The sequence below is a fragment of the Chiloscyllium plagiosum genome, chromosome 8, assembly GCF_004010195.1.
Source record: "Chiloscyllium plagiosum isolate BGI_BamShark_2017 chromosome 8, ASM401019v2, whole genome shotgun sequence".
In the NCBI taxonomy this organism is placed as follows: domain Eukaryota; kingdom Metazoa; phylum Chordata; class Chondrichthyes; order Orectolobiformes; family Hemiscylliidae; genus Chiloscyllium; species Chiloscyllium plagiosum.
The window spans coordinates 41,013,833-41,032,228 of NC_057717.1; the positions used below are offsets into that span (position 1 = coordinate 41,013,833).

Below are 18,396 nucleotides of genomic sequence, written 5' to 3' on the forward strand. Positions count from 1 at the left end.
ATTTTAATCTATCTTTGTGGTCTGCATGTTTATTTCGTTTCTACGTTTATTGCTATTGTGATTTATTTTCTGATCTTGATTGTGTGATTCATTTATTAATGCTTGTCCTGCATATATTTATACTGCATATTGAAATGGTACATTTTAAGTAGTTCATGGTGTAGCGACTTAGCGGAGATGTGGACAATCACATTGAAAATGCGCAAATACTAATGTTTGCTCATCATATGAAAATATTTAACAAAGACAAGGGACTGTGAAAATGTCGGTTTTATACTGTGGTAGTTGTTAAAGGATTGAACAAATCAACAAAGACACTCATGGAAAGAACCAGCAATCTGTCTGAAATAAACTTTCCTTGAATGAATGGGACACAGAGAAACTGTTACAAAGGCATTGAAAATAAAATGTGAATTAACCATCCCGAGGAATGGGGATAATCGAAAATCTGTTTCCCTGGGAGAGAGAAGATAATACTAACAACCTGCCACCTCGTGATAACTAGGCAGCTAAGACTACCTGCAGACGTACTATCCTGAAGTAAATAAGTGAAGTGAAAGAAAAGTTGTCTTTTCAACAGATAGTTAACCCCGAATGTAACAACGAGCAGAGGAGCTATTTCTGATAAGAATACAAGACACAGACTTGTTGTCTCCAAAAATGTCATCAATATTGGGAATGAAATGATCGGTTGACTCGTTAATAATTTCACACTACAAGCTTGAAAATAGAATTCTGCTTAAGAATGCAACACCAGAATAATTCTTCAGCAAGAGTTCTACAAGCATTTGACAGCATGATAACGCTGTTAGATGAAGGCAGTACCTTAACCGTAAACACGATAAATGAAGTCTGAGTGGAAAATATATCAATCGACACAAGATTCATTGCAGGAAAAAAGAAAACAAATATATATTGTTCTAGATTTTCTGAGAAGTGGATTTCTTTCTTCATTCTCTCTGCGAGGAAGGAGCTCTGACTTTCCGAGTTGAGTTTCCAACCAATACTCTACTTCCAAAGTAACAGTTCCCTCGCCATGCAGAGCTGTCCAGGGAAGTTAAAATCCTCTGTTTCACAGATGTAGGTTGCCATTTCCTTTAACTTAAATGTCTAAATCTACAGAAGACCATTTTTATAAGCTACTGATAAAACTTAACAAAGCAAGAGAAAGTCTAGTTGTAGGGAGGATTATAGTTGGGATGCTGAATACTCATGTTGCCTGAAGGATGTGGTATCAAACTGAACACGAAGAACGTGTCAACCGATAGTGACTATCAGATGGATAGCATCCAAATAAGCTGTGGTGCGGGCTGGAAGAACTGCAAGACTTAAATTTGCTACCTGAAATTTGCATGATAGGTTCTACTTTGCAAGGAAACAGTTCTAGGAGATGCCAAAGCGCAAGTTGGCAATGGAGCTTGGTGAGGATACATGATCGACTGCTCATTTCATTTGTCACTGCTCTGGAGATGGCTCGTGGCTCTTTCAGTGTCATACAGTCATGCAGCACAGAAACAGACCCTTCAGTTCAACCAATCAATTCCGAAAAAGTTCCCAAACTAAACTAATCTCACATGCCTGTTACTTGACCAAACCCCTCCAAATCTTTAATAATCATGTTTAACCTCACTTTTGAACGTGCTGGCAAGTATATCATTTACTCATGGAGCAAATTTCACTCTCTGCGTAATAACGTCTGTCACATATTTTTTAATCTCTCTGTGTTCTCACCTTAAAGATTTGAGGTGTATCCTTGTAACCGCCGACCCCAGTGACAATCACCGACATTTAAACATATCTATTTGCCTCATGCCTTTATCAGCATGTAAAATTTAAACTCGCAACCTTCTACACTCCAGTGAAGAAAGTCATAGCGTATGCCGCGTTTCTTCCATACCTCCACACATTCAAATCTTCCATACCCAATAGCATCCTCGTGCATCTCTTCTGACATCTATCCCGATCAATAGCATCCTTTTGGGGTGGGGTGTTGTGTTGATCCAGAGCGGGTGAAAGTGTGTGTAATCGGTACTGTGAAAGTGCATCGGATACCATACGATGGGGGAGGCTGGCTCATTTAAAGCTTAACAACGGCCAATTAGATATGCAGACTGGCACGGGGTCGCTTCAGCAGACATGCCATTACCTCTTCTCAGAGGGGGCAATGGATGTTTCGTCAAGTATCAGATGAACTGCCTGTCTGGTTTTCGATGTAGATTCTAGGCACTTGATACACGAGGTCGTGCTCTGGCCCTTCAATGGTTTGCTGTCGAGCGCTATGAAGCAAAGGACTTGACTGGTCCAAATAAGGTGGACAAAGGGCTCCAGGGGTTAGCATAGTTGTCTGGACCAGAGACTGGCGACATTAGGTTTTGAAGGGAGAATGGGTAGCGATTAAGGGGCTGGTGGCTCTCAGGGATTTCAGGGAGGTTTAAGTGGAGTGGTGTCAGTTCAGCTGAGGTCAACTTCGCTATTTGATGCAGAACTAAACTGTATATTTTTGAATCGAAACTTGTTTGACGAACGGTTACTTAAATTCAACATGTTGCTATTAAATAGACACTTTCATGCATTTATAGGGAAGAGGAAGTTTCCAGCTGAATATTCAATTGCCTGTACAATTTCTTCAGAATCAGCGAGATATGGAATTCCACAGATTCCATATGAACAGTTTATGTTTCATAAACTATTATCTGGCAGTCAGCAAATCCAGGTCATGGGATCGCTTCCACTCACACAATTCCTTGTGCACTCTTGGTTTCTACCCCTGGCCAGCACTGGATATTTCCTGTACCCTTTCACTGTCAGTCAAATTGAAATGAATAGATGAAGTTTGGTCATGTTTATTACTTTTGCTAAAACTCCAAGCCCTTTACTCTACTTAAAAGCAAAACTCATTTTTTTATGTAGTCGGTTATAATAATGATACAGCAGCAACATTCACATAAGCTATTTATAAACATTGAGATTCATTTCATTTGTCCCGTTAATGATCATACTATTTTAAATTCTACTTTTTCAACCTTACTGTCATTGTGGATTTCAACCTGTTAAAGCAACATAAAGGGAACAAATCCTGCGAAACATAGATCAGTTTAATAGTGTTATTTTATGTCAGAAACGTTGTTTTTAGAACGAACGAAAACTTGAAATGAAGACTGGCAAGCGGGTAACTGCCATCCTGCAGGTAAATGACTCTGCATAGATGGCCAGAAATCTATCGACTGTGATAGCTGACAGCTTGTTAACAAACTCAATATAACATCAGAATATTGCTCCCAGTTCTCTTACGTGTCTGAGAGAAATTGGTTAGATCACAGATATGCCAAGAGGAACAGCTGCTTACTTTATTTTACTAAGACCCCATCAGTTTCACACTATCACCAAGGTCGTGAATAAAAATGGCAAAAGACCAAAATAGACAAAAACATTGCAATGACCTACTAATCATAATGTTGCATTTGGTGTTTCGAGCTTTAAGATTGGATGTCTGAACAGCATTTTAAGATGCAGATGCACAAAGTGCACCAAATCGGTAGATTTTTATGAAAAGCCAAACAGCATTTTTATGTCAGTCTGCTAAACACATGTTTTCTTGACACAATTTGTTTTGACTCAATTGGCGAAATGGTGGCACTATTTCTAAAGCATTAACTTTTAAATTGTGTTCAAGTTCTAAGACATTTCCTCTTTGCAAAGCCAATGTTTTAACCAATGAGTTGCAGAGCCAGTTCGTTACCATCTAACAGAGAAGGTGCATGCATTGGAAATTACAATGTAATAAATGATTGGAAAGCCTGTGTATCATAAAGCAAGAACATGGAAACAACCCGAATCAAACGGAGGAAGATCATGAACAGAAAGATTGGATAATGCAATGCCGAAACAGACAGTGTGGAGGGAGTTAATAAAGAAATCTACCTGCGAATCGATTGACGACGATTCAGTGCTTTCACTGCCATGTTCTGTAAATGGTTCATACTGACAGAAGTCAATATGAAATACTACCCAAACCTGAGAAGCAGAATTATGCTGTTCACCAGTCAGAATTGCTTGCCTGCATGTTCCATTCCCACATTAGGAGTCTCAGCTTCAGTGGCCTGGCTTAAAATTGCCTTAAAGTAAGAACAACGGGGACGTTAGGAAAAGGAATTAGTAATATTGGTTTCGGAGATGGGTGGTAAGCCCTTGGGCTGCTTTATTGATCCAGGCATATGTTTCACACTGAGGAAGTTGTATTGTGTTACCATGTGAGAAATCCCTGATTCACGTCCCGAACGAGCCCTTAGTTTTTATTTCCCGTTTTGCCAAAAACTTCCAGTCAGCTTTCTGAAAAGGACCTTTGTCAAACAAAATCAGAATGTTTTAAGTAGCGATGGGGCAGAGCTAACTTTGCAGTGAATAGGTTTAAGGGAAATACGTGATGAAACTGAAAACCAGTCTTTCTGAATGTGTGCCTCTGTAATTCGATTGTGAATGAATGCATTTGTGCTGAGTTCCGGATGTGAAACTTCAGGAAACAAAAAAAGGGGAAGTGAATTGAGATATCACTGAACAAGTTCATGTCGGTGATGCCGTGTGTGACGAATATCAGCAATAAAGAAAGGTTGGAAAGATGGATATTTTCTCCTTAAGAGCTGAAGGCTGAAATTCCATCTCCTAGAAGCTTTCAAAAGTATGGAGAAGGCAATTAGAGATAACAAGAAGAAATGCTTCTTCGCATGAATGGATCGTGAACGATTGGGCAGAGATTTAAAGTCATGGGAAAAGATGTGAAAGTGAGACGAGTAGAAACGTATTACACATTGGCTGGTTAGTGTCTGGTAGGCGTGCCTGGTAAGGAGTGTGAACTCATAGCATGGATAGGAACACTGGTGTGGGATAGCACTGATGGTACAGAAGCATAACCTACAAAAGAACAGGACAGGTAGGCCAACGCTATGGAGGTAGAGCGTTATCGAGTCTTTGCGATATACAGGAATGAAACAGACATTTTAATTCAACTCCATCCATGTCTACCAGATATCCTAAATAAATCGAATCCCATTTAGAAGCATTTGGCTGATACTCGTATAAAATCTTCCTATTTATATACCCATCCTGATACCTTTTTAATTGTGTAATGGTACCAGCCTCCACTACGTCGACTGGTGGTTGTTCCGTACATGCATCACTCTCTGCGTTAAGAAAGTTGTTCGATCGGTCCTTTTTAAGTCATTCCAACTCACTGTTAATAGGTGCCATCTATTTATGGACTTCCCCATCACCGGGGACAGTCCTTGGCAATTTAACCTATCCATGTCCCTTCTTATTTTATAAAACGTTGTGTGGCCACCTCTCAACCTCCGACTCTCCTGGAAATATCACCCCAGCCGACAAAGATTCTCCCGATAACTCAAATCCTCGAACCATGGCAAAATCCCTGTAAATCTTGTTTGAACTCGTTCAATTTTCACAGCTTCCTCCTATAGGAGGGACAACAGAATTGAATGCAGCATTCCATAAGTGTCCTCACAAGTATCACCTACAGACTCAATATGACCTTCCAACTGCGAAACCCAATGCAATGTCCAATGCAGGCATGCATACGCCATCTTCACTATCCTATTTTTCCTGTGACTCCCCTTTCTTGGAGCTATGAACCTGCTATCCCAGGTTTCTTTGTTCAGCGACACTCCCCAATAAGTTACCCAAAAGTGCAGACGACTCGCCCTGATTTACCTTTTTAAAATGCAGTACCTCACATTGATATAATTTTATCTCCATCCACCACTACTCAGACCATTAGCTCATCTGATTAGATCCTATTGTTACCGAAGGTAACCATTGTCGCTGTCCACTTCACCTCTAATTCTGGTGGTATCTGCAAACTTGCTAACTATGCCTCTTCTGCTCGCATCAAAATCATTTGTGGAAATGATGAAAAGCAGTGGACCCTGCTCTGGTACTTGTGGCACAGGATGGAACACAGGCCTCCAAGCCTAAATGCAAAACCCCACAACCTCACTCTGTCTTCTACCTTTGAACTTGATTTGTGCACAAATGTTTTGTTCCCTATATTCTATCTAATATAAACATGTAAACCAGTCTGTCTTGAGTAACCCTCGCAAATGCCTTACAGAAATCCATATAGATCACATTACCACGCTGCATTCATCAAACATCTTTGTTACTTCTTCAGAAAACTCAAGCAAGTTGGTGAGATATAATTTTTCACTCACTGGGCCTTGTTGCCTATCCCTATTATGTCTTTGCCTTTCCAAATGCATGTAACTCCTGTACCCCAGGAACACTCCAACAACTTGCCCAATATATAAATCTCCAATATACAGTCTATAGTTATAAATTCATAGAGTCCTACATCACGGAGACAGGCTACTTGATCCAAACTATTTCCTAGCTTAAAATTTCCTGGCAGTGTTTCCCTGCTACTGGGACGGTGCCAATTCCTCCATGCACCGTGCAGGGGTCTCTCTCCATTGGCAGATGGATCATACCATTTCCCTCCACGGGTATGCAGTGCTGGGGATGGTATACGATCCGCAACTCACTTTCAATCAATCGAAGAGGAAAAGAAAAGAAAGGGCAGGATCAGGTTTGTGCAGGTCATTATAAACAGAGCATCAAGTGTCATTAACTAGAGACAGAGCGTTGCTGGAAAAGAGAGATATCGGAACTTTAAATCAGTTATTCGACAACATGAAATGGGATCTTTCCGTGCAGCCTGCCTTTTGTTTCGGATTCTTCTTCACCCAGCAATTCTACTGAAACGCCTTTCCAATGCCGGCATCTGTTTGTTTGCTGCCCACAGAGCAGTAGTAAATATCGGACACTACCAGTACTGCATCTGAGAATCCGAGTGAAACACTCTTTCGCTAAGAGTCATTGCCACGGCCCTGAGTTGCGGGGCTGTGTACGGTCCAACGCGGGAAGGAAGGTTAAAAAATATCCATTGTTTCTCCCTCAGCCTCTCTGTTCCTCTGGCAAGGAGAGAGAGATGTCATTCCCGTATAGAGAGAAGCAATTCAGATCATCGAGCTAACAACGACTCTTTGTCGCTTGTATCTCTCAGCTTATTCCCAGTCGGTGTAATATGTCTTTATTGGTGGTTTACTGCCTTTGTATCTTCACATTCTCTTTGGCGTGCTGATCCTCTTGTGATTCACAATTTTTCGTATCACATGGTGTATGCTGCTGCGTGAAACCGCAGGGCGAATTACAGCAGGCAGAACACAGCTGATGTGTTTCAACGTGACCTATCGTTCGCCATGTCAGAGCGTAGCGTTTGCAATTTAGATTATAGTTGATCGACAAAGAACAGTAGGACCTTCACAGTTGTATCACCTCACTTGCGTAACTTGGGCCTGTGTATCAATAGGAGACATTTAAATCAGATGCATTAGGTGACGGGAAGCAGAAAACTGCTCATAGAACATAGCTGTCTTACAGAGGAGCACTAACAGGGCTTAACAATGTGTTGCTTGAAAATCGCAGCAGGTCAGATAGCATCAAAGAAGCAGCGGGCAGTATACATAAATTGAAGTTTGGAATATTCAAACATGAGAGAACGGCTTTGCTCCATTAATCTATCGATTATAAGCCCCTCACGCTCCCATTATTTCACTGTGCAGGCGCTGTCAATACCGTTTTCTATCGGTATTCATTTGGTCATCTGGCATGTGGCATGTATCTGAGAGAATGGTAAAAAAGAAATCTTTACTGCTATTTTGTAACATTCTGTGCACAGACGTGTCCCAGCTGCGTAAGTATAACCGTTGCCTAACTACCCACATTCTGTTGTTCAACCGTTATTTCACTCAGAACCACAGAATGTGTCACAGCGTGGACAAAAGCCATGCGGGCCACCTTAGATGTTCTGGCTCTCCCCAGTGAGGAAATAAGTATTTCTTTTGATTAATTGGTTTGATTTATTATCACGTGGAAGAACAATGAAAGCTTTGTTTGCGAACTGTACTAGCAGTTCGAAGTTATCAAAGACATACAGATCATTCAGGTGAGAAGAACAAATCTTGTCAGAGTAAGGCATTCAGGTTACTCCACGCAGAAAGTGCGCTAATCAAATCAACATTCACACGATCAGCATTATTTGATTTTACCATTCATAAGCGTTATAATGGCAGGCAAGCAGCTGCTATTGAACATATCGGTGCATATTTGTGGGCGGCACGGTGGCACAGTGGTGAGCACTGCTGCCTCACAGCGCCAGAGACCCGCGTTCAATTCCCGCCTCAGGCGACTGACTGTGTGGAGTTTGCACGTTCTCCCCGTGTCTGCGTGGGTTTCCTGCGGGTGCTCCGGTTTCCTCCCACAGTCCAAAGGTGTGCAGGGCCAGGTGAATTGGCCATACTAAATTGCCCGTAGTGTTAGGTAAGGGGTAAATGTATGGGTGGGTTTCGCTTCGGCGGGTCGGTTTGGACTTGTTGGGCCGAAGGGCCTGTTTCCACACTGTAATGTAATCTAATCTAAATCTAATCTAATATTTTGAAGCTTCTGTCTATTGATCAGAGGGCATATTAAATGCGAGGGGAGGACCAGGATTTAAAACAGGCACATCGAGCACTTGCTATGCGCAGTGTAATCGAGGATCACAGTACTAGACATCGAGACAGTATTTTGCCAAAATCACAGCACTAACCCAGTATATTTTCTTGAAGACTGAGGGTACCTCCGTAGCCTCAGGGATGGAGAGTAGCACTTACTTTTAATAACAGTTTCAGTTGGGCAGCACAGAGAGATTTGGGTGTTCTTGTACACCAGTCAATGAAGGTAAGCATGCAGGTACAGCAGGTAGTGAAGAAGGCTAATAGCATGCTGGCCTTTATTTAAAAAAAAAGGGATTGAGGAGAGAAGCAAAGAGGTTCTTCTGCAGCGGTCCAGGGCCCTGTTGAGACCACACCTGGAGTACTGTGTGCAGTTCTGGTCTCCACATTTGATGAAAGACAATCTGGCTATTGAGGGAGTGCAGCGTAGGTTCACAAGGTCAATTCCTAGAATGGCGGGATTACCTTACACTGAATGTCTAGAGCGACTGGCCTTATATCCCCTTGAATTTAGAAGACTGAGAGGGGATATGATTGAGACATATAAGAGTATTAAAGGATTGGACACTCTGGAGGCAGGAAACATGTTTCCGCTGATGGGTGAGTGCCGAACCAGAGACACAGCTTAAAAATACGGGGTAGACCATTTAGGACAGAGATGAGGAGAAACTTCTTCACCCAAAGAGTGGTGGCTGTGTGGAATGCTCTGCCCCAGACGACAGTGGAGGCCCAGTCTCTGTATTCATATAAGAAAGTGTTGGATAGAACTCTCAAGGATTGTGGAATCAAGGGTTATGGAGATAAGGTAGGAACAGGATACTGATTAAGAATGATCAGCCATGAGCATACTGAATGGTGGTGCAGGCTCGAAGGACAGAATGGCCTCCTCCTGCACCTATTGTCTATTGTCTATTGTCGATTGTCTATTCCTTCCGCTTCTGATGTCCTCCTGCCAGATGGCTGTGTTCGCTCCTTACCTTCAGACCAGCCTCCCTCCATTGCTGGCTGAACTGAATCATTTTCCACTGGCAGGCAGTGTAGGGGAAAGCATTACGAAAGGAGTTTTTTGCTCCCTTTAAACGCGAGTTTGGGGGGCTGGAGGTCGGACTGTTTGGCATCGAAAATGTGGAAGTGTGTGCAAATGGGAGGCTGCGCATGCACAGGAACTTAAAGTCTATTGGTTAGTTTATACAAATTGCTTCATCTGAGATAGTACAAAGGACGCAGAACAGCCCGGATCGGCAAGACCTCTCCCGTAATGTGGAACTGTGTATGTGTCCTTCCCAGTTTCACAGAAAGTGCACTGCTATCAGAATCAGCGTGGTGTGTTCCTGCAGGGAGTCATGTTTCTCAGTCGCACTTTATTCGCTATGCACAAACTTTATGTCGTTGCTGCTAACTCAGAGAAACAAAAATGTTACTTCAATCAGGCCAGCGTATCATCAAAAGCAACACAAACGATTGAGGCCATCATTTTGACACCCATTTTGGGGAAAAAAAAACAAAGGATGTGTGCGTGCAGCAGTCTCGAATAATGCGTGTTTTCAACATTTAAAAGCTTGGCCTGTCTGTCAATAAAAAGAAAACGAGCAATGCCAGCAGTTGTGTTTTCGGAGGAAACATGAGATTGTGTTTCCTCGTTCTCAATGCAGTTGAATATTTTATGCAGAGCAGTAGACATTTATCTATAGTGTTCGTGAAATGATACAGAGTAGAGTACAGTTACCACAGTATAGAACATAGAACATAGAACATAGAACAATACAGCACAGAACAGGCCCTTCGGCACACGATGTTGTGCCGAACATTTGTCCTAGCTTAAGCACCCATCCATGTACCTATCCAATTGCCTCTTAAAGGTCACCAAAGATTCTGACTGTACCACTCCCACAGGCAGCGCATTCCATGCCCCCACCACTCTCTGGGTAAAGAACCCATCCCTGGCATCTCCCCTATACCTTCCACCCTTCACCTTAAGTATGGTCTGACATCTGGTTTATTAGTCCAATGCAGTCACACTGTGACCCTCAGCTTGCATGCAAAGAACACAAATGAAAAAATAAGTGACAGAATAATTCAGACCAAATGGCCATAAGACATAAGAACAGCTATTATACCATGCTACCCATTGAGTCTGCTCCGCCATTCAGTCATGGCTGATAAGTTACTCACCCCATTCGCATACTTTCTACATGGAACCATTCATCCCGTTGATATTTTAGAACTTATCTGTCTCAGTCTTAAAAGTACACAATAACCTTTTTTTTACAGGTTCTGTGGCAATGAATTCCACAGATTCAACGCTCTCTGGCTAAAGAAGCGTATCCTTATTTTCATTCTGAAATTGAATTTTGTGACCAATTGAGAACGCTGTCATGAAAAGCCCCATGACTGCTTGGATGTGACATTATCTATGAGGAAGCTGTTTTCCAGACTCAGTGATCCCAGTTAGCAGGGGTCAGTATTGGGAGCACCTCTCCTGTGATAGATTCGTTTGCATGGAGCGGAAAATTTCTAAATAAATGAGCGAGGCAACGCAGAAACCATAGAAATTGATATTTGCTTAGTCAGTCTATTGCGATCGACAGCACTCTGTCATTTTGCCAAGCCTGAGGAGAGAATAATGTCTCGTCAAAGTTTAAAAAAAACTGCTCTGGTGGAGGCTTTATCTCAAAATCTCGGCATTTTACAAGTCGCTGTAGATGTGTCTTACAATGCTGATTGTTCATTTTTTGTGCTACTGTAACAAACGTTAAGAGGAGCGAAGGAAATAAGAACTTGTCAGGGATTTGATTTGAGAGTGCCACATCCAAACGCATTAGCTGTTATTAAAAATCTATCACATTTCCGAAAGTACGAATCAAATTGCACAAGGGCAGTGACGACTTTTCATGTATTTGAACTGGACCCAGCATTTTTATCAAGATGAAATTAATTGGGATGTAAAGACAAAATAATTGACTCGAACGACATTGACTGGGATATAAAGACGTTAGAAAAGACAACATGCTCCCGAAGCTGATTCCAGAATATTTGAATATTCCAGATACAAAAAACGTAAATTAGGCAGGTATAGCGAGCATGCACACCGGTGATTATGGCCATTTAGGCGAAGAATGAGAGGACGAGCAACTAGAGCTGATGCCATGAAAAATCACCCATGATCTTATTGAATAGTGGAGCGGTTTCGAAGTGATCAAAATGGCCCACTCGTGCTGGTGGTTCTTATGGGCTTTTGTGATGGGGACAGTTGAGGGGCACACTCACTAATTGCTTCACATAATTGGAAAGAAATTGCATAATACCTGTAAGTGAATAAGGCTAAGTATAAAAAAAAGCACTATTGGTAAACGTTCTTGCAGTTTTTTTCAACATGATGTTTTCTAGATTTTAAAAGCACTGAGCTGTTTGTTCTCAATCTGTTTTAAAGGGAAGCTGGTTTACTCTGTCCAATCGATTACTGGACTAAAGTGGTATCAACAAAATGGGAATAATTTTTGAACCATCTCAGGTTTCTAATCTCCGCTACTCACTTGATCCGTAAGACTATGGCGATTTTACCTCTCTTAATGGGGTGGTTATGCCAGAGTGAGTAGGAATGAAACTGTCGATGTAAAGCACCATTACTACTGTCACCTGTTGCCTTGCGCTTTTCACCACAATCACCAGAAACTGGAGCGAGTACCTCACTGAACTGCACACAAGGAAGGTTTGCCTTATTTATGGGAAAAAGTGATGGCTGTAAATGTCGGAGGTTAGAGTTGAGGGTGTGGGGCTGGAAAAGCATAGCAGGTCAGGCAACATCCGCCTGGATCATTGACGTTTTGGCCATATGCCCCTGCTTCCTCATGAATGACGTAAATCCAAAACGTCGATTCTCCCTGCTGTTCGGATGCTGCCTAATCAGCTGTTCCTTTCCAGCACCACACTGTCGACTCGTCTTTATTCCAGTTTGAATCCTTTGTTCTTCACAGCAGCACTCAGATAATATATCGTTTCTTCACGTAGGTGCCAGATTTTCCGACAACATTTAAAGGGCCTAATGAGATAAATCTATTTCCTTTCAATTTGTTTAATCAGTCATTCGAGTTTGCAGCAAATTGACTTTTATAGAAAAAGCCTGACAGCATTTTCCAGAATTTATCGCAATGCAAGGTCAGCGGTATGATGAAGGTCATCGAGGTAAAGCATCACCTCTGGTCTCGACACACAGATGGATATTCACCTGGTGAATATTTGCAATGTTTCAGTAAATAGGTTAGACAGTTCCCAGGAAAATTACATGCGACAAAATCAGAAACTGGTCTTTTACAATAAATCCTGCGGTACTATACATTTTTCTGTGACTCTTTCTCAGCCTGATATTCCAACAAAAACTGGTCATTGTCAGTAAAAGCTGCCAGGTAATACTCCATGTCGCAACCCCAACGTTCCATATGTCTCCAGACTTTCTTATAAATATCACGCGCTGACCGTTTGTGCCATTGGAGCCACGGACAGTCGGATTGTGACATGTCTTAATCCTACCTCCGGACCCCTCAAACCAGTTGCTCTATTTCGTTGCTGTGGTGTTGACATGAAGCCTCACAAGAGCAGATTTTACTCACATCGATGAGTGATTATTGAATCATCAGATTACGTAAATGGGTACAGAAAAATATTTTGCAGAACAGAAAACAATTGTCCACTGTTCCTGCTTTGATTGCAGACAATGCTCCATCTCCACTGTCATGGGGAATTCCATTGCTTCAGTTCATTTACATCATTCGATTCAGTGACACGTCAGAAAGTTCTGAAGGAAATTTCATGCAGACAACCAGACACACACTCTACCCATCTTCATCACCCTTCATCTTTTCTGTATTCAGGAGCACGTTGCACGGTTTTCATGAATAGTGAAGATATGAGAATGTTGTGCTAGGATAAACTGCATTTCAGTTGAAATTATAAAGTAGAAGGAATCCAGAGAAACATGCAGATTGACAGAAAGACATGTTGGTTAGTGTGGTTTTAACTCTATCCCAGCAAAGTTTAAATCCGCTCCCTGCACCTCCTGCATCGGCATCGCTGTTTGCACAACTTGTCCACCTGGAAACACTTGTCCACCTGGAAATGCGTGTTTTGTCATCCTGTTGTCTGAGGTTTCCATCTTTTGTAGTTATATAGAACATTGATCATAGATCATTACAGCACAGTACAGGCGCTTCGATCCTCGATGCTGCGACGACCTATGAAAACAATCTGAAGCACATTATTCCATTTTCATCCTTATGCTTATCCAATGACCATTTAAATGCCCTTAAAATTGGCGAGTATCACACTGCTGAAGGCAGCGCGTTGAATGCGCTTACTACTCTCTGAGTAAAGACCTTTCCTCCAACATCGATACTCTATCTACTTAAATCTATGACCCTTCATACAAGCCATGACCATTCAAGGAAAAAAGGCCTGATTGTCCCTCCTCTCTAATCAAATTATCATCTTGTGTGTCTCGATTAAGTAACATTTTAAACTTCTTTTTAGGCACGAAACCAGCATCAAGTCCCTCAGCCTCACTTCATAAGACGTTCCATCTCTAACAGGCAAAATCCCTAGTATATATCCTCCACACATTCCAAATGCTTTGATGTCCCTGCTAAATTGCGGTGAACGGAATCAAACTCAATACTCCAAGCGGGGCTGGTACAGAGTTTTGTACAGTTGCAACATGACTTCATGGCTCCGAAACTCAAGGCCTCTACCAATTAAAGCTAATACACTGTATGCCTTCTTCACAAGCCTATCAAACTCGATAGGAAAATGCATGGGATTTGGGCAAGTGGACACAGAGAACTCTATGCTCTGCAAGATTCTTCCCGATAACTGAGTTCACTGTATTCTTGTTACTCCTAAAAACGTTTATCACCTCACACTTTCCCACATGATATTCCATTTGGCAACACACAGCCCAGCTCTGCAGCTTAACTATATCCCCGCAGCCTCCTTCCGATTTGCCTACAAACCCACAGACTTTTTTGTCATCTGCAAATTTACTGACCCACCGTTTTACGCCCACAGCCTGTTCATTTCTAAAAATGACGATGAGTAGTGACCCGAAAATAGTTCCTTGCTGTACCCCACGAACAACTGAACTCAAAAATGACCATTTCCCATCAACTACCATCACGTGTCTTTTTTCAGCTAACCAGTTTCTCGTCCAAACTGCTAAATTGCCATCAATTCTACGCATCTGTATTTTCTGGATTAGCCTACCGTGCAGAACCCTATTAATTGCTTTCCTGAAATCCATCTGCACCGTATCAAGTGCTTTCGCCTCTTCAATCTGTTTGGGCACCTTCTGAAAGAGCGCAGTAATTTTTGTGAGGCACGACCTCCCTTCACAAAGTCATGTTGAGTATTTTGTAGCTCACGATTCCTTCCCAGACAATTTAACGTCCTCTCACCCATAACTCCTTCAACACTTTACCTAACACTGAAATAAGGGTCACTGGTCTATGATTAACAGGGTTGCCTCTATTCCGCTCCTTTAACAAGGGGACAGCATTTGCTATCTTCCAGACGTCTGGCATTATTCCTGTGGAGAATGCAGATCTAAACCAAAATTTCTGTAATCTCTTCCCGAACATCCCGGAGAATCCTGGCATAATTCGCATCTGGCCAAGGGGACTTGCTTATTATCACCCTTTCCAGGATTTCCAACACCTCCTCCTTTTGAACCTGAATCCAGGCCAGTTCAATAACCTGTGTATCAATATTCTCGATAACATTGTCTTTTACTTTTGTGAATAGTGATGAAAATTCGTCATTTACAGCCTGCTTTATCTCTTCAGATTCCACACACAACTCACAACTACTATCCTTGACTGGCCCTCTTCTTACTCTGCTTTTTATTTGCATCCTCGAATACCTGGGAAAGCTTTAGGGATTTTCTTCATCTTACCTGCTAAAAAGCTTCATATCCCCTACTGGCTTTTCTTCCCCATCTGTTTTGTGCCTTCCTGGCTAATTTGTGATTCTCAACGTGATCTTCAAGTCTCATTTCTACACGAGCCGCCTTCTTTCTCTTGACAGAAAATTAACTTCTTTTGTAAACCACGATTCCCTCACTCGAACATTTTCACCCTACCTCACAGGTACGTACTAGTCAACGACACTCAGTAGCTGCTCATGAAACAAACTCCATCTTTCAATTGTGAACAATTTACCACTGCAAATACTTTCTAGTGAAAGCAAGCTGAGTCCATCAACCCGAATTCAATGCATCAAACTCGTCTGTGCTGTACAATCTTATTAGCGTTGAAGGAAAAGTCTGTGCTGTTCATGCATATACATCTGAATCAGTTTAGTCTATTTCATCTTCAGATTTGTGATAAAAGTAAACACTTCTGCCCAGAGTGGAAATAAAGATAATCTGTCCAGTGGCTTTTATTCCATCATAGATACAAGGTACTGCTGGCAGAAATTACATGCTTTCACTTTCATTCACACGCTGCCTCCCCGGCAGCTGAAGTGCTTCCCCTTGCTGGATCAGTCAACAACATCCTTCCAGTAACATGTGCTGTTGAGAATTAAAGCACAAATGTTAATAACCACACTTGGGAACAGAGTGGACAATTTGAAAATCTTAAATGGGTCGAATAGACGGAATCATAGAGGGTATCACAGCTACAGGAATTACCATTAGCGAGGAGGATCGGCCTACTGAGTCTGTATGGGTGGAAATTAGGAACAGTAAGGCAGCAATCACCTCATTAGGGGTTTACTATAGGCCCTCCACTAGCAGCGGGGAGATTGACAAAAGCATAGGTCGGAAGATTTTGGAAAAGTGTGAATGTAGTAGGGATGTTGTAATGGGTGATTTTAACTTTCCCGATATTGATTGGAACCTCCTTCGAGCAGATGGTTTGGAAGGAGATGCTTTTGTAAGGTGTGTTCAGGAGGTTTTCTAACTCAGTATGTTGATCGTACAGCGTACTGTTGAAATTGATTCTTCAATAGCAATATAGTTTAACATGGGTTACTTCAGCAGTTTTTAAACATTGCAGACGCTCACATCATCTCATCTCGCAGGTTCCAAAATCGAGTCACAGAGTTTGGTGCTGGAAAAACACAGCAGGTCAGGCAGTATCCAAGGATTAGAAGAGTCGATGTTTCGGACATCAGCCCATCATCATCACATTCCAGATGCAGGCCTTATTCCAGAAACGTCGACTCCACTGGTCCTCTAATTCTGTCTGACCTGCTGTGTTTTTCCAGCATCAAACTCTGCGACTCTGACTCTCCAGTGTCTGCAGAATTAGCTTTCACCCGGAGTCAGAGAAACTCAGTGAACTAGCTGTGAATGTAAAACCAGAAATGCGATCGAGATGAGCGCGTGGAACTACTCTGTGTGTCCAGTGACACAGTCAGTTCACGCTCTGTACTTCTGTGACGGTAGAGAGGCGGGGGAAATGCCGAGGCTGAGAGGGCCAAACTCAACTCGAGCATCTTCTTTTAACATGGATCAGGAATCATTGGGGCATCAGGCTGCAACAAATATTCGAGCATTGTTGACCAAAACAGAATTTGTTAAGGAAAACATTTTCTGTGCTCCCATCAAAAACTCATCCAAGGTAATGTCAGTTGTCAGCCATAATTGTGGCTTGCTCTCCCACGACAGACTCGGTTTTATATTCACTCTTTATATGTTTGACCGGTTGTCTTCTTCCATGTTAAAGGCGTTTCATCAGAACCAGGAGAATTTTCGTGTGTTTGAATCCACAATGACAGGAGGTCAAACAATCCGCAAGATGCCACGTGTGACTTTGGAAACAAAGAGGGCGAGAACGAGATGGTAAAGCGCGAACAGAAAATGATAGTGTTCAGATGAACTCGAATATCATTAAGTAAGCTTCTGGAAATGCTAACGTTGACAGACAAATGGTCATCAGCAAAGTCACAAAAAGAGAAATTGTTGGAGAAACTCATTCGGTTTGACAGCATCTGGAAGGGGAAAACAAAGTTAACTTTTCCTTCCAGAAACCCTTCTTCGGAAATTTTCCAATTGAGAAATGCAAATTTTGATCGGCCTTTACAGAACCTTCAGTAAAAATTATAAGATGGTCCGTCTGAGTGAATTGTTGGTCTATTTCAGCCACTTGTTTTTCTGACATGCTATTTGTGTTGATGTTGTGCTACTGCTCTTTTTTGCAATGCGTCTGTTAGTTGCCTTCTGGGCTGGATGATTCATTGAAATTGTGAATCAGGGAGAGCTTCCAGTTTCGAATTTCCAGTTTCCAGTAAACGTTTATTTTATTCGCAGTATCACCACTCGGCAGCAGTGCAAGCAATTCAGATTGCAAAGTGGCACAGCGGGAGTGCGTTGGGCCTTTAACCGAGAGTTCACTGAATCAAATATATTTATGTTAATTAAGGGATGTTTGCAGTAACATTCGCATTTGAACAGGGCGTCTCCACATCAGTTTCTTGCTTGAAGGCAAGGTTGTCCACCAGTTCCGTGTGTGACACGGGATAACTGATAAAATAAAGCCTCTGGCAACACCAGCAAGTTCACATCGGGCAGGAGAGATTATCCCTTGCCACTTTTGCAGTTGTTGGTCTGAAGCAGGAATATACTGTGTTTGGTACCCGTTTCCAGTGGTATTTCCCTGTTTTATGATGTAATTCAATGCTTAAGACGAAGGTGTCGTGACTGTAATATAAAACCTGCAACAGATGCATTGTCCTCTGTGCTCAGTATTATCTGATCAGAGTAAAGAGTGGTAAGATGAATGGAAGAGTGTAAAAGGGCAAAGTTAAATGAAGGGGAATACTGCTCTACATAGTACACAAAAGT

The 18,396-nt window shown here is 42.0% G+C and overlaps 1 gene segment (V, D, J or C); it reads left to right on the top strand.

The window, feature by feature from the left end:
- The window catches only part of LOC122552336, a 955,507-nt gene that overhangs the window by 291,865 nt on the left and 645,246 nt on the right, over positions 1–18,396 (top strand).